Source organism: Eschrichtius robustus, chromosome 14, assembly GCF_028021215.1.
Source record: "Eschrichtius robustus isolate mEscRob2 chromosome 14, mEscRob2.pri, whole genome shotgun sequence".
NCBI lineage: Eukaryota > Metazoa > Chordata > Mammalia > Artiodactyla > Eschrichtiidae > Eschrichtius > Eschrichtius robustus.
Window position 1 is genome coordinate 33,510,594 of NC_090837.1, and position 17,726 is coordinate 33,528,319.

Below are 17,726 nucleotides of genomic sequence, written 5' to 3' on the forward strand. Positions count from 1 at the left end.
ACCCCCAGAGACCCGCTCACGTGGGCCGTGGGCCTGCCCCTCGGCCCTGTGCCTCAGCTCTGCCAGGGGACTCGGGGGCCGTGGGGACCCAGCTCCGCCTGCCTCCCGGCCTCCGCCTGCACCCCTGCCCGCGGCCCAGCACCCTGGACTCCGTGCGGCTCTGGGCTCCGCACTGGGGCTTCTCTGCCTGCGGCCCTGCGGGGGCCCCGAGGGGGCGGCTGCGGCAGTTTTGCAGATTCAGATCCCCTCGGAAGAGGGAGTGTGTGTACCAGTGATCTGCCAGGTCCCTCTGATCCGGGGGACCTGAGGATGGGGAGGTGGGGGGAGAAGAGAGTGGGTCAGGGGCGGCACAAGAGGACAAGCCCGTCTGGAGGGTAAAGTGCAGCAAATCGTCTGTGCAAGGGCACAGACCACGAGAAACTGCACGTGCAGTACATCGTCACGTCGTCACCACTACTCAAGAGAAAAACGGTTCATCCTGTTGGTTTCTGGCAAAACTGACATCAGAATCAGACACTTGTGTATGTTTTCAAAATGTATTTTCTATGCCAGGGGCTTGAAACCTGCAATTCTTCTTTATGACCTTTGTGACAACTCGCCTTGTTCCTTGAGGTTTTTCTTCTCCTCTCTGATCTTTATTTCATTGACAGGCAAATAAATATAACTAAATTTCCCAGAGCACTGCTGTGTCCCTGCCGGACAGCTCTCCAGGGAAACTATTCCCCAACTCTCCATGTTTATCCTTTGACCGTCTTTACATCACATTTCTGCTTCCCCGTAATCTGCATCCAGTTTATAGATGTTAGTTATGCCACACGCAGCGCTGCCACCTGAACTAGCCCCGGAAATGTCCAGCCGGCACTTTGGGGTAGTGACCACAAATTCTGTTTTTAAGGAAAACTTGGTTTTAATGTGCGTCAGGCCAAAGGACGAAAGAAAAGGTTTCCATCCAGAAGCGAAGTTGACTACTAATGGGAATCAGAAAGGCAGCCCAGGCCATTGTTTAAACCGGATGTAATGGTTTTTCCTTGACTTAAAAATCTCTTTAACAGCTCTCCGTCAGCCAGTCATTCTGTTATTTTGGACCATGTGTTTGTATTATCACAAGAAATTATGAACATGGGAGAACAGTTTGACCTCTGTCCTCTGTGTCCGAGAGGTCACTTGCGTTCCTGAAGCCCCTGTGTTTACATTGAGCCTGTCTGTCAATAGCTAGGAGCACTTGCTCGTTGGAGATGGTGCGGGTAAGGTGGAGGCACCTGGAGGATTTGGTGTGTTGCCGCCTTCACAAGGATAAATAAATGTGTGTATGTAGGGGCGTGTTGAATAGATTGAGTAGGAGGTGAAAAGGCCTTGGTGACCTGGAAATATGGGAATGGATTAAATAACCATTAAGGTGTGGATCAGCCAGAATGCAACCAAATCTACATCTCTCCACACCAACTTGTCACCCAGCCCCTCTCCTAATTTGCAGCTGAGGTCCACAGAACTGTCTTTGTCAGGTATCTGCCTTCCGGAACCTTTACCTCACCGGCAAATACTGCAGTTATTTGGGGACGACAAGGAAATCTGCTTCTAGGTCTTGATCTTTCTTAAATTTTTTATGTCTTTCTCAATATGCATTCAGGGCTGACAGACTAACTGAGGACTTGTCACATGCCACTTTAGCCTGTCTCCCTGTGTATCTTCAGCCAACATTAAAAACACATATAGTAGTAATTAAGTCTTCTTTAGAAATCATTTCTTACTGGTAATGTGCTTTTCAGTTCCCTCAATGAGACGCCGTAACTCGATAAATTATTCCGTTGGCAGCAGTTAACAACAACAGAACCCGCATAATTGTAAACCCGTCCCTCGCTGGTACTTAGCAAAGTAATTATCCAGCTTGATTTCCTCACTTCATAATAAGGAGGCCGACATGAGCAGATTTTCAGAAATTCTCCGTCATTCTGTCTTTTGGGAGGAGTCACTAGTCGCTTGAGAAACGAGAGCCTGAGATGATGGAGCCTTAGAGAAAGGGCCTTGTTGCTTTAGAGCCTCACCTCCTGCTAATTTTCATTGAATTTGGACTAGTCCTGAGGCCCTGTTGAGTATAAACCCCAAGAGAAGATCCTAAGTTTCCCTTTGTGATGAAAAGGTTTCTGTTTATTCTACTTCCATTTTGCCTTTTTAAAGAAAAAAAACAGAATTATTCAGGGAAAAAAATATTATGTAAATAAAAGGAGACAGATGGGTTAAAGGGAGAAAAGACTATTTCCATTTTAGCTCAGCTTTGGAAATCTAGGCCAACACTGATAAAAATTGAAGAAACGCAGATTGAAACTAGATCTGTCTTACAAGAGAAACGGTGCAGGGTTAAGTCTTCGACACAGGTGGCTCTGACTGGAGAAACCACTCACCCTGGCTCCATAGACGCTGCTTTTCTATTAGACTTTTCCAGATTTGGGGGTTTTTTTGTTTTTGTTTTTTTTTAATTAATTTATTTATTTATGGCTGTGTTGGGTCTTCGTTTCTGTGCGAGGGCTTTCTCCAGTTGCGGCGAGCAGGGGCCACTCTTCATCGCGGTGCGCGCGGGCCTCTCACTGTCGCGGCCTCTCCCGTTGCGGAGCACAGGCTCCAGACGCACAGGCTCAGTAATTGTGGCTCACGGGCCCAGTTGCTCCACGGCATGTGGGATCTTCGCAGACCAGGGCTCAAACCCGTGTCCCCTGCATTGGCAGGCAGATTCTCAACCACTGCGCCACCAGGGAAGCCCTGGGGTTTTTTTTAATAATTTATGTCATCATTCATGAAAATGAATCACAAATGGTTTTTTATGTGATATTTGGAGGACCTTTCAAAGGCATAAAACAGAGCTGCTGGACCCTTCACACTCATCCTGTATTTCTTGTTCTCGACATTTTAAAACCTAAACTCTCACTTGCTGACATTTTCATTAGCACTTATTCCATGTTCTGGCTTTTAAATTTTAATGCCTGTCTTATAAAGAAAGAGAAAGTAGAGGCTTCTTAATCAGAAATGTATTACTTTCAATTTACCATCTTCAAAAAAAAAAAAAAAAGAGAGAGAGCAAGAAAGAAAGAAACCCTTGTTGAATAGTCATGACTGGGATGTAAAAGAGTCTTGGGAAACATGATGAGATGGAGGAGACAAACACCGACTCTGTGTATCTGAGACACAATTTAGTCAGACATTAAATCCTTTCGTACACTTCCTTTCCTTGAATATGTGATCGATGTAACTCCACTGTCTTCTAGTTTTTTTTTATTGTGATAAAATACGCATAACGGAAAATTCACCGTTTTACCCATTTTTAAGTACCCAGTTCAGTGGCATTAAATAAATTCACATTGTCGTGGGATCCTCACCACCTTCCATCTCCAAACTGGAGCTCTGTCCTCCTCTAACGGTAACTGCCATCCCCCTCCCCCTGAGCCCCAGGTCACCACTGTTCTACTTTTGTCTCTGTGTATTTGACTCTTCTAGGTATTTCATATAAATAAGAGTCATACAGTATTTATCCTTTTGTGTCTGGCTTATTTCACTTAGCATAATGTCTTCAAGATTTATCCATGTTGCAGTATGTATCAGAATTTCATTCTTTCCTAAAGCTAAATAAATCTCCACTCTATGGATCTACCACGTTTTGTTTATTCATTCATCCATCAATGGACACTTAAGTTCATGTCATCATTGAACAGAGATAATTTCATTATCTTCTTTTCCAATTTAGATGCTTTCTGGTGGGTTAGGGAATGTTCTCTCCTCTTCAATTTTTCAAAAAGTTGGAGAAGAGTATATGTAAGTTCTTTCAATATTCAGTAGAATTCACTAATGAAGCCATCTGGTCCAGGGTGTTTTTGGTCGAGGAGTTTTTGATTACTGATTCAATATCCTTACTAGTTATAGATCTATTCAGCTTCTCCATTTCTTCATGACTCAGTCTTGGTAGGTTTTGTGTTTCTAAGAATTTCTTCACTTCATCCATGTTATCAATTTGTGGGCATACAGCTCTTCATAGTGGTCTCATAATCCTTTTTATTTCTGCAGAGTTGGTAGTAATGTACCCACTTTCATTTCCGATTTCAGTAAGTTGAGTCTTCTCTTTCTCAGTTAATCTTTTCTGTTTTGTTAATTTTTCCAAAAAAACCAACGCTTGCTTTCATTGACTTTCTCTATTGTTTTTCTCTTCTCTATTTTATTAATCTCCACTCTAATCTTTATAATAATTTCCTTCCTTCTGCCAGCTTTGAGTTTAGTTTGTTCTTCTTTTTCCAGCTCCTTAAGTTGTAAAGGCAGATTGTTGATTTGAGTTTTCTTTTTTTTAATGCAAGCATTTACAGCCATAAATTTTCCTCTTAGCACTGTTTTCACTGAATCCCATAAGTTTTGGTATGTTGTGTTTTCATTTAAATTTGTATCTTTAAGAGACAAATACTTGTATTTTCCAATTTTCTTTGTGATTTCCTCTTTGACTCATTAAGAGTGTGTTGTCTAATTTCCACAAATGTGTGAATTTTCCACTTTTCCTGCTGTTACTTATTTCCAATTTTATCCTATCGTAGTCAACAAAGATTCTTTGTATGATACCTGTCTTTTAAAATCTATTGAGACTTGATTTGCGGCCTAACATAAGGTCTGTCATAGAGAATGTCCCATGTGAACTTGAGAAGAATGTGTATTCTGTTGTTGGGCTAGTGTTCTGTATACGTCTGTTAGATCTAGTTGGTTTATTGTTCAAGTCCTCTATTTCCTTACTTATCTTCTTGTCTGGTTGTTCTATCTATCATTGAAAGTTGGGTATTGAAGTCTCCAGTGATTATTGTAAAACTGTTTATCTCTTTGGGTATTGAAGTCTCCAGTGATTATTGTAAAACTGTTTATCTCTTTGGGTATTGAAGTCTCCAGTGATTATTGTAAAACTATTTATCTCTTTAATTCTGTCAATTTTTGCTTCGTATATTTTGAGAGTCTGTTATTAGGTATGTAAGTGTTTATATATAATTTAATATATATGTCCTTTTTCTCTTGTAACCCTTTTTGATTTAAAGTCTCTTTTTTCAGATAGTAGTATAACAGCCCCACTCTCTTTTGGTTACTATTTGCATGGAATATCTTTTCCCATTCAAACTATTTATGCCTTTGGATCTAAAATGAATCTCTTTTAGACAGCATATAGATGGATCGTGGGTTTTTACTTATTCTGCCAACCTCTATTTTTTTGATTGGAGAGGTTTGTCGTTTTACACTTAAAGTAATTACTGATAATAAGGGATTTACTTTTGCCATTTGCTATTTGTTTTCTATATACTTTATAGGACTTTTGTCCCTCATTCACTGCATTATTGTATTCTTTTGTGTTTAGCTGATTTTTTGTTGTGAAATGTTTTAATTCACTTTTCATTTCCTTTTGTGTATACTCCGCAGCTGTTTTCTTTGTGGTTACCATGGGGATTACATTTAACATCCTAAATTATAACACTCTAATTTGAACTTACAAAAACATAACTTCATCAGCATATAAAAACTCTGCTCCTGTGCAGCTCCATCCTCACCACCTTTCAGTTACTGACATCACAAATTACATCTTTCTGCTCTGCGTTCAAAAACTTGGACTAATAATCGTTTTTGATGCACTAGTCTTTAAACTCATGTAGAACATAAGAAATAGAGCTACAAACCAAAATTACAATAATACTTATTTTAATATTTGTCTGTGTATTTATCTTTTCCAGGGAACTTTTTTTTTTTTTTTTTTTTTTTTATGGCTGTGTTGGGTCTTCGCTTCGGCGCGAGGGCTTTCTCTAGTGTGGCAAGCGTGGGCCACTCTTCATCACGGTGCGCGGGCCTCTCACTATCGCGGCCTCTCTTGTTGCGGAGAACAAGCTCCAGACGCGCAGGCTCAGTAATTGTGGCTCACGGGCCTAGTTGCTCCGCGGCACGTGGGATCCTCCCAGACCAGGGATCGAACCCGCGTCCCCTACACTGGCAGGCAGATTCTCAACCACTGCGCCATCAGGGAAGCCCCCTCCAGGGAACTTTATACTTTCATATACCTTTGAGTTACTGTCTAGCATCCTTTCATTTCAACTTGAAGGACTCCCTTTGACACTCCTTGCAGGGCAGGTATAGTGGCAGTGAATCCCCTCAGCTTTTGCTTGTCTGCAAACGTCTTAGTTCCTTCCTCAGTTTGGAAAGACAGTTTTGAAAGAAAGCCGGATGTAAAATTCTTGGTTGGCAGTTTTTTCTTTCAGCTCTTTAAATATATTATGCAACTACCTTCTGGCTTGCAAGGCTTTTGCTGAGAAATCCTCTGATAATCTTCTAGAGAATCCCTTGTACACGATGAGTTCCTTTTCTCTTGCTGCTTTTAAGATTCTCGCTTTGTCTTTGGCTTTCAACAGTTTGATTACAGTGTGTCTCAGTGTGGCTCTTTTAGACTTTATCCTACTTGGAGTTTATTGAGCTTCTTGAATTTGTAGATCCATATCTTTCCTAAAATTTGGGAAGCTTTCAGCCATTATTTATCCAAGTATTCTTCTCTCTCTCTCTCTCTCTCCCCTCCCTCTTTCTTTTTTTTCCTTCTGGGATCCCCACAATTCATATGTTGGTCCACTTGATGCTGTCCCATAGGTCCCTTACACTTTGTTCACTTTTCTTCAATCTTTTTTCTTTCTATTCCTCAGAACTTGATAATTTCAATTTTCCTATCTTCAAGTTTACTCTTCCTTTTACCTGCTTAAATCTGTTTTTGAATTCCTTTAGTGAATTTTTCATGTCAATTATTATACTTTTCAGCTCCAGAATTTCTTTTTAGTTTTTTATGATTTCTATCTCTTTATTCATATTTTCATTTTGTTAATACATTGTTTTCTTGACTTTGTTCACATCTTCCTTTAGCTGTTTAAGCATCTTTAAGCATCTGATAATCTCTTTGAACATCTTTAAGATGGCTATTTCAGAGTCTTTATCTAGTAAGTCTGCCATCTGAGCAGGATGGCAGACTTACTAGACAGTTTCTTAGGGACAGTTTCTGTCTGTTTATATTTTTTCTTTGAATGGGTCATACTTTCCTACTTCTTTGTGTACCTTGTTGTTTTTTGTGGGAAACTGGATGTTTGAATCTCATACTATGGTGTCTCTATTAATCAGATTTTTTTCCCCTCACCCAGGGTTTGCTGTTTTGTTTTTGTTTTTAATAATTGTAGAGTGTTTCTGTACTGGGGATCAACCTGAGGTATAAACATAAGGTTTTCTAGGGTTTTTCTGAGCCACATCTTTCCCTGGGTATGTGTAATGACTTTCTAAACTCTCCCTTTATGCAGTTGCTTTTGAATGCTCTAATCCTTAAGTACCTGGCTTCCAAAAGGGATAAAAGGGGGAGAGGAGAATGAAGGGAAAAATACTTAAAGGCACTCCTTCCTTAAATACCATGAAAGCCACTTCAGCCAGTGAGGGTTGCAGCAACAGCATCTGCCTCCGTGCCCACAGCTCCACAGTCAGAAGCGGCCAGAACACGGAGCCCTGGTATTTGGAGGACACGGTCCTCATTGCCCACCTGGCTCCTGCAGGTCACATGCAAGCTGGTCCGGGAACGTGGGCACAGCTGCCTGCCACGGGACTGAGGGTGGGGAATGGGTAGCCACCGCTGCGCTAAGAGCCAGAGTTAACCAAAATTAACTGTGATTTACCATCCAAGCCTCCCCTGGAAGCTGCAAGCCTTCAGATAGACTCCAGAATTCCAAAATAGTTACATCAGACATTCTGCCAGTGCAATTGCTGTCTAGAGAGGAAATGGCTTCCTGGCACTTCCTACTCACCATCTTCCCTGCCATTCCTGGGTTCTGTTTTTGGAAATCTGAGGAGAGAGCGGAGGCTTTCCTAGCTGCCCAAATCAGTGTTTATCTTTAAACTACAATAACTTTACTAAGATACATCCTGGTATTGTATTCTCATTCACCTGATGTGGCCCATGGTAGCCCTTTCAGTGTATAGATTCAAGTATGTTTAAGCATATAGATTCAAAATGTTCAGGAAAGGGTATCTTTTATTATATATACAAGTATTTATTTTGTTTTGCTGTTTTGTTTTTTCTCAGAGACACTAGTTACGTATTTGGTGGATCTCCTTCTCTAATCTTTCCTTAAAAATTCTTTTTTTATTTCAATTTTACTTTGCTAGAATTTTTCATTTTTATCTTTCATGTCTTTTGCTCTGTATTATATACTAGGTCTGTTCTCCCTTTCTGCTCCCTCCAGTTTCATCTTCATTCCTGTTACGTTTTATTTCTCCTTCTACTTGTTGTTTGTGTTCTGCCTCTCTTCCTATTAACTTGCTATCTCTTCTTCAAATGATTGCATTTCTACTTTGTGTAGAAATGGCTGAGCTCTGAGTTTCTATTTTCCTTTTATTTTCATAAATAGGAGAGGCCATGGTGTAAATAACTTTTCAGAAACAGCCTATCTGTAATGCGTTGAATATTTTAAAGAACAAGTTTTAGGTTCCACGTGCAGTGCTCCATGACGGGAAGGCTGGACGCAGGTGGAACACACACCATGGTGGGAAGTGGGATTTAATCAGTTTGGTGAGCCCACTGCTGTTTTACTTTAAAGTCCTCGATTGCATCTTCACCTTGCACATCCCTGCGTGGCATGGCCGCCCCTGCAGAAAGCACAGATGGTGACTGTCAGACCCATGCATCAAACCCGTAGCCCTCCGGAGGCAACCATTTCCTCCGGCTGGCATTCTGAATGTAGCGATTTTCCAACCATTTTGAAAATTAGCCTTAAATATACTTTTGGAAAACCACATTTCTGGATGCACCCTGTTCTACCAATAACAAAGTCTCACTAAATCAGAATGATGAAAATGAGCCTTATCTCCATTTGGGGAAAACAACTGAATTGTGGACCGTTTGTAAAGGCAGGTAAAGGTGTGACATCTATATGGACAATAAGACCATGATTTTTTATGCGGAAGAGAAAATGGGCTGTTTCAGGCAATTCCAGAGAGCAGAAGGGGGCCAGTGGACGGAAGTGTAGGAGGGAATCTCACTTCGCCCTCAGGAGAGCCCAGCTGGCAGGCGTGGCCGTGCTTGGCAGACCCTTACCTCGCGGGGGTGATGCTGTCGCCGGAAGCTGGCTCCTGCATCAGGAGAAACCCCAGGCCCCTTTCCCTCCGAGCGGCCATCACCGAGTCTGAGCCCACACTGCTGGCTCCAAATCCTGCAAATCAACCCTGGACCCTCGGGCGACTTACCCAACCCCACTCCGCCTCAGATTCCTCCCCTGTAATGGGCTTGATAATTTTGAGAGGTTGATATTTGGAAAATTTTTTTAAACTTAGAACAATGAGTAACAGGGACATAATAAGCGCCGTGTAACTGTCTCTTAAATGTGAATAAGGAAGATCTTTTCTAAGGTGTCTGAGAGACACCAGAGATCGTTTTTGAGCGCATCTCTTGCGCTAAGCAGTAAACGAGGTAGGCACGGGCCCAGCCTCCACGCATCTCCGAGCTCGTGCTGGAGAAGGAGTCAGGCAGGTGCCCAGTGTGGCCTGGAGAGGATTTCGGGGACAGGGGGCTCCCAGCAGCTCCTGGAACCCAGGGGAAGGGCGATAAGGGCCCAGGGACTGGGGTGAGGGGAGATGGTGGGCTCTCGTTCCTGGGAGAGGAAGCGGTATGAACCAGGGCAGCTGGGCCCACGATTCCGATCCCCTGTCCTCCCTGCCGCGGGCACTCGGAGACCCCGCTGACTTCATTTAGGGCCGTGGTTCTTTACAGCCGCTGACTCGTTCATTCATTCATTCACTCATTCGCTCAACTTTACTAACAAGCTAAGGGTCTAGAAGAACTCCTTAGTGCAAAAACATGCATTTTTTAAATTACCCAATAAAAACTTTATTCAGTTAGAAGTATATGTAAGTTTTTTGAACTGTTGCAAATTCCATTCTTGTGCTGTCTGAATAAAACTGTTGGGGAAAAAACAGTTTTTATTCAGGTTGTGTCCTTGTAGAAATGATAGCTAAAATCACAATTCCACTTTTTCATAACTTTTACTACACAGATTAAACTAGCCACAGAAGTTGTATAAATCATGACTATTATTATAATGCATAATTTTGTAAAATTTTTGTTTGAAGGATCTCTCGGTGGAACTATTTTCTCTGGTGAGCTACAGATGGCTAAGTTCATTTGGTGTAAATTAACATCCCTGATTATGCCTCATCTTAAGAAAATAGAAAAACAAAAGACAAACAGACACAAACATCAATGTGCTTAGTTAAAAAGAGTTTGTCCAGGTTACAGCCCATCACTAAAATGTGGGAAAAAAATAGTTTGGAAATAAAGGCTGAAGTACCAAAGGCTGTACTGTCCTTTTACTGCCCTCAACAGTGGGCATATTTTCTTTCAAACTGAGTGAAATGTTCTAGCCTTTGTTGGTTATTTCTTGGAGACCTGCCACCTGCCCCATCTCCCCAGGCTGGGCTCGTCCCCACGTTTACCTGGAGCATTCGTTCCCTTTGGAATGAATTCCTTGGGGAGCTGGAAGCCACCAGTGAGAGGCTTATATGGGAACAACGCCATGTGGAAACAGGACCATCAGTGAGTCGTTCTCATGCATCATAGACACCCTCAAACCCCTCTGACGTGCATTCAGGATACAGAACAAGGCCACAAGGCCCGGGAGCTGCCTTTCCCAGAACGTTCAGTCACAGTGGCCACCTGACCTGCTGACTCTGCTCTCAGCTTCACACTCAGTGTGGACAGATGCTGAGATGAGGTCAGAGAGGTAGGAGGGACATCAATGAGTAAAGTAGGGAGAAAGAAAATATTATGTATTTAATCCTAGGTGCCACGTATTTTACACATGTATCTCGTTTAATCTCCACAACCACCCTTTGCTGCTCTTATCATGTGAAGGGACCACTGGGACCCTGGGACAGAAGGGCAGCCCACCTTCCTTCATTGAACAAAAAAAAAGTGAAACATACTGAAGACTGAAAAGGAGTCTCAAGGTATCTACGGGACTTTCAGGGCTTGGCATGTGTAATTACCCTTAGGTTGAACTGGTGTCTATCTCAGATGAGATGACGCTTTATGAGGAGGAAATGTGAGGTCCAGAGAGGTAAAGTAACGTGCCCAAGGTCACACAACTTGACTCTGGAATAGCTGGGATTGGAACCCAGATCTATCTGACTCTAAAATCCATGCTTGCTCTTTCCGCAACAGTACGCTTTGAGCAAAATAAAATAATTACTGTGGGAGAAGTACGCACTGCTATGGGAAAACAGGAAGGGGTCCTTTATTCCAGCAAGGAAAGCACAGGGATCATGTTACAGGGCCTCCACTGCAGGGAAATGGTGGTTCAGCTCCTTCTCCCTCTGAAATGCTGGGCTTCTGTGCAAGGTCTCTGTCCTGTTACAGGAAAGGGCTCTGGCTTGTATTGTTCATGGCCCTACTTCAGTTCCTATTTATTTAACAAATGTGATGAATTCCTATCCATGCACATAAGCAGAATTAATAATGACAGGATGTAGGGATTAGGACATGCTCACTTTCTCAACAGCAGCCCTTTTTCGTAGGGAAAGAGATCATTCTAGGTTTGTGACTAAATTTCATTTGTTTGGAGGTGAAGTTGTTCAGTTTTACTAACGGTCAGGTGCATTCTCTTCTACAAGTTGATTTCACTGTTTCCTGAAGTCTCCCATGTGAATTAATAACAACCAGAGATTGCCTTCTTTCTGTATTATTGTTTTCTTCAGGCTTATTCCTTGCAAAGAGACACAGATTCCTTTGGGTAAAAGATTCTCAGGCATCTGTAACTAGGCACTTAAGCGAGACCAGAGTTATAAGGCCATTGCCATCTTAGGAGGTTTATTTTCTGTAGCGGGAATGGAAATTTGAAGGCCCAGCAGCCAGCAGTACACATAACCTTCCCACCATCCTGAACTTAGTTTCTGAACAAGAACCCTTGGGGATCTCCTCCCAGCAGCCCTCCATCACATCACTATCATGATGATCTTCTTAAAATCCTCATCTGATCACCTTACTTCCCTGCTTAAAAGCCGCTCCTGGCTCCCCACGACCAAAGGGACAAAGCCAAACCCCTCCGAGCGACTCTCAGAGGCCTCACCCTGAGACTCACTGTGTCCTCTGGGGGTACCTCTGACGGCTCCCGGTTAGAAACCGCAAGCCGACCTCACTGCCACCTGCCCTGTGGTCGTGCCTCTTCCCCAGCTGGATGGCAAGACCCCTCTGCTGCCTCGTCCCCTCGTCCTGTCCCCACCTCCAGCGGCGTCCGCCCAGCACTTTGCTTGCCCTGCACTGGGGATGCTCCAAGTTAATTTCATTTGCTCCGTCGCTTGGCAAGTATTTACTGAGCTCCTAATAGGTGCCAGGCCTTCAGGGAGAATCAGTCTTATTGTTTGGAAGGGTCCTGGGGTTATAAGCAGCCTACGTGACTGTTAAGGCTTTGCTTCTCGAAGTCTGGTCCTGAGATCCGTCACACGAGCATCACCAGAGAGCTTGTAGTAACGATAGAGTCTCAGCTCCCCGCCACCCATTCTGCACTAGCCTGACGCCCACGAGAGCCGCATCGCACGGCAGCGTGAGAAGCTCTGTCCTGAGGCTCTCAGACAGTCACGTTGGGTGGGTGTGTTGCTTGCGTTGCTTGTATGCTTGCTTTACAGTGGTTGAAAACCTATGGGTTTAAATTGTCCTTCATGTAACAAAGTCTTTTTGAGGGCTTGTTAATATAAGTTACACTCTTGGGTGCCGGAGAGCACCACTAAATTACAAATAAGCAAATGCAGATTTATCTCTACTGTTCAAAAAATGACAGCTTTCCAGACATTGCTCGTGTTTCCTTCTGCAGATATTTATCCAGTTATCCTTGCAGCCGGGGTATTTGTGCTTGCTCAAACATTGTGAATTGGTATTTGTAGGCTTGGCCGCGCAGGTGCTTGCGTGGCCAGCACAGAGTTTTCATGAATGTTTAATTCGTTGCAAGCATTTAAAAACCAAGAGGTTTTCACATGAAAACCCAGACTTCTGCCTTCTCTTGAAAATCGGGCAGCCCTGGGCTCACCTTCCTGATGGCACAACAGACTGGCCCTGGGGGTCCCCTCCTGCAAGTTGGGGGCGTGCTCACCAGTTCACCCCGCCCCCCACCTCGCCAGCCCCTTTGCTAGGCCTGCTCGGCCCCCTGGACTGTGCAGCCTGAGGACCCAGGCAGGAGTTGGAGGCACCAGAGCTGACCCTGCCTCGGGGAGTGTGCCCCTTTATAGTTCCCCTCAGGGTCTCCGTGCAGACAGGAGGAGAGAAGAGAGCAGGACAGGTGGTGAGGGTGGAGATATGGCCCTAGGCTACCGATTCTCGGCCCTGGTGACAGGAACTTGTAAAAGCACCACTGCCCACTCCCCATAGGCACCCCCAGAAAGTCCGACTTAGTTGGTTTGGGCATTACCAGATTTTAAAGTCTCCACAGGTGATTCTAATCGGGCTTGAGAACCACGAAGCTAGTGCATCCACATAACTTGCCAAAAAAAGTGAAATATGCCAAAGTGAAGGAAAAAAATATATGCATACATACATACGTATACACACACATAAATTGACAGGATTCACACTGAAGCCTCATTACTCTGGACGTTGGTAATTCCAGAGTATTGGATGTTTTGTCTAATGGCCTACCATTTACTTTTCTTATCTATACGAAGAGTTGGCCAAGCAAATAAGTACTATGAGCAAGATTGCTTTAAAATGCTTTAGAGAAACTCGATTTTTTTTTTCTTTTTAGGATTTAAATTCAAATGCCGGCCTGAGCTAAATATAATTTACATTCTCTATTACAAAAACAAAAATTTGGAGGATATCAGCAAGCACTGTGAATACATCATACAGGGCCCCTCCGACAATCGTAGAATTGCTTTTGTTGCATTGTCTATTACCACATAGCCTAAAATTCTACCAGTACTTTAATTACTTTAGAATAATGTTTATTACTGTTGGAATTCAGCTGTTTATGCCACAGAAGTGTTCATCCAAGGATGTCATTAGAGAGAGAACTTCCTCTAATGCTGCAGCTTTGATGGAAGCTCTCCCACCCCGCCCCAGTCCACAGATTTGCTGATGGCCTGCAGCACTCTGGCCAGTGAAATCCCTGCAACTTCAGGCAGATTCTCTTGATGAGGGAGTCTGACAATCGCCAGAGCAATTCATGCGATGACTTTATGCAAGAAATTTCACTATTTCTAATAGCTGATGGTGGTTTAATATTTCAATGTAATTATGCTTGATTATATATTGTAATACGCCTTGGCCAGGCTTTGGATCTGGGTCTAAGTAAAATACAGCTAATGGAAAATTCCCCTCCAGTTTTTTTTTTTTTTTTCAACCAAGAATTCAGTCCTAAAGTGAAACTGAATGCAAATCCAACAAGCAATCTCTTGCCAGAGAAAATATTGGTGTAATATATTTGAATGGCCTAGTTTATCAGCTCACTTGGCTAAAATCATACACTGGTTTAGAATTATTTCAGAGTTGCTATTTCTCACCTTTCCCCTAACCTACTTTTGGTCATTTCTGATTTGTTTTATGAGCTTTTATCGAAAGGCAGTCAGCGTGGCGGAGATATAGAGACGTATATCAAATACTGTCATTTACTGTGAGCATCGTTAAAGAGGGAGGGGGAGGGGGAACTAATGCCAGGATGAGGCTGGGGTCTCGGTCTGGCTCGTCTGTGCCGCCCACTGTGCGCGGACACCCCACTGGACACGCACAGCAGGAGCTGACATACAGCCCCTCCTGCCTGGCCCGTCCGTGTAGCGAAGCAGCAATGTGCTTCCGACGGTGACATTCCCACACTCCTGGGAGGGGGGTGTCAGCAGCCAGGGCTGGACTGACGGAGGGCAGTGGAGAGGTGTTAAGATTCACGTGAATTCCTTAAGGCTTCACTTTCATTCTGCTTTGGAGAAAGAAGCCCATTTGAGAGTATCCTTCGCTCCCTCTGCAGAGTCCTCGTCTCTCCCCGGAGACGGCAAGAAAGACAGAAAGAAGGGAGCAGCATGCGGGCCGCTCAGACCCTTCCCCACTCCACTGAGGCGGGTCCCCTACAAGGGCCCCCGAGGCGTAGCACCTGAAGCCCGACAGCCAGCCAGACTCAGGCCTCAGCGAAGGCCCCAGAAACAGAGGGGCCGCCCTGCCCACTCACGAAAGGAGAGGCCCATCTGCTCTTTCACCTGGGAGTCACCTGCTCTCTGGCTGGAAGGGAGGGTCGAAAACAAAAAGAAATGGTCATTCCTATCATTCACATGGTGCTACCCCATCCAAGCGATGTAATTCCCTTAACAATCCTGTGTTGTTACTAACTCACGCCATTTGCCAGTGGAGAAATCTGAGGCTCTGGAAGTCACATATCTAGACAAGGTGCCCACGGCGAGTGCACAGGGCATCCTGTTGCCGATTCCACGGCTCTCTCCCCGCGTCACAGCAGCCGGGTCACAACCTCAGGCAGCTCCCGACGGAGGGCAGGCACTCTTTGGCTCAGAACTGTTCGTTTTGCTCTTAGCAGAATTTAACAGTGCCTATTTTGAAATCTTTCCTTAAGGGCACACTGTAAAATTTAGAAAAGGAAAAAAAGAAAAGAAAAACCTTACATCCACCAGAGATGAAGAGGGGAGATGCAAACTCCCACGAGAGGCTCCCAGGGAATGCTTATTGAAGGTCACCTCATCTGTGATGCTGCAGGCGAACACAGACACATCAACTTCGTAGAGATGAGAAAACAACGTGAGGCTGATGGGAGGAGCGGTGAGGTGGGTGAGAGTCAGGGGCCAGCTTTGATCCCCCCTGTGTGCTTTGCTGGCCCTGGGACTGGGGACAGATCTGGACCCCCAGGACCTCCCAAGGCTGTGTGGAGCTCAGCCACCACGGCACAGGAGCTGCACTTCTGACCGGGGAGGGATCTCCGGTGGAAGGTGTTCGCGTTCACGTGCCTTTACTGGTCCATAGTCGGAGTGGAGCACATCAAAGGCTGCATCTCCTTCAGACTCTTACTTTGTTCTCTGGGGCCCCAGCTGTGCCACCAACACCGCTTCTGTGAATTGGCTGCTCTCTCTGACCAGGTCACTCTTACTTGCCAGGCCTAAGCCAAGACGGCGTGATGGCACCCCTGGCTGCCGGCTGGCCCTACGGACGGTGTGCACACTCAGAGACACTTGGACACTCCGCGGCATCCATCCCCCGACCCCAACCACAAAATCCGTCCCTTGAATTAGCCTGTCTCCTGGGGTGCGTACGTAATGTGCCGCGCCCCTCCCGCTGCCCGCAAACCCCTTACTCCAAATCCACTCTATTCTGTGTCCTCTACCCAGTTCTCCTGTGCTCTAAACTTGACCCCATAGAAGTCACACCTCAAGGCCTAACTCCTACATCCCAGGCAGGTAAATAATTCCTCCACATGGATTCTTACTAACCCTTCATCTCCAGACCGGTCTTTGCCTGTGTGTTGATAATATTCCTCCATAACTGAAATACCCATCAGTTCCTTCATAAGGCAGAGTAATGTCGAGGTCAAGGGAGGCCAGGAGGCCAGACAGCCCAGCTGCAAGTCCGCTTTCTAGCAAGTTCTTAGGCAAACTCCATTTCCTCTTTGTGGCTTAAAACGGTGCCTGGCACTTAGTGCTGCGTGAGAGCTGGGCCTTGTGGGTTGGGGTCAGCTTGGGGAGGCAAAGGGGAAGAGGACTAGATTTTAGCGGTTGGGAGCAGGACGAGCTGAGCATTTCACCCAGTATTTGTTAGGACGTTCTTTAGCCACGATGTTGTCTCCCCTCCAGGGCTGTCACAGGTCGGCCGTAACTGGATTCGTCTTCTGGTCCCCACTGACCCCCGTATCGCCTGTCAGGTTATTGCCTTTGGTTCAGTCCATTATGTTTTTCCGTCCCAGCTTGTGTTTCTCCTTTGTGTCTTCCACCCGCCTGCCCAGCTCTCTCATTCGAACTTTGAGTAGGTAAGAGCTTTTTACTTAAACTTCAGAGCAGTTCATAAATAGGCTGCTTAGTTTCAGCTGGCAGGTAAAAGCTTTCGTCAAATTGTTTCTCCTCCCTGCAGCACTGTTAATCTGGAGCTCCCAGAAAGGAAAAGTTGCGAATTATCTTTTCCTAGTCATTAAGGCAGCATAATTTGAGGCCCAACCAGCAGTTTTCCTTTTCCCTACCTAGAATTTACCAATATGATTTGGGCCACTAATCTACACCTGTAAAATTTTTTCTTCTGAGAAAAAATTCTCCTAACGACACTTAGATCATTACCCATGATTCAGGAAAACCAAAGTCCAAAAATAATTTAGGAACAAGGTTCAGATTCACTCAGTGCAAATTATTTTAGCTTATTAATTAATTTTCTCACCAAGAAACAAACGGAAGCATAAGCAACAATAGCCAACCTTTGAAAGAATAACATGCAGAGATGAGGAGTGGGGAAGGGTCCCCTGGAATTCTCCCCTTCCTGTTCAGAGTCTGAAATAGAATGGCATTTTCCCCAAATAGTTATGTGTGGAACGTCTGGTGTTGTTACGGTTACGTGGTGAAGTGTGTTTAACATTTTCTTTGGACTTGCATTCAACCGTCATCATCTTCCACTTTGAATGACTCAGTGGGAACCCCTGAAAAGAGGAGGCCATGAGAATGGCTGACGAGCAGCGATTTGGGGTGGTTTATTAAAGTGG

The 17,726-nt window shown here is 44.5% G+C and overlaps 1 protein-coding gene across 1 annotated transcript in view; it reads left to right on the top strand.

Annotated features, from left to right (window-relative positions):
• Window positions 1-17,726, top strand: part of L3MBTL4 (L3MBTL histone methyl-lysine binding protein 4) — a 307,787-nt gene that overhangs the window by 267,070 nt on the left and 22,991 nt on the right. The gene's annotated exons all lie outside the window — the stretch shown is intronic.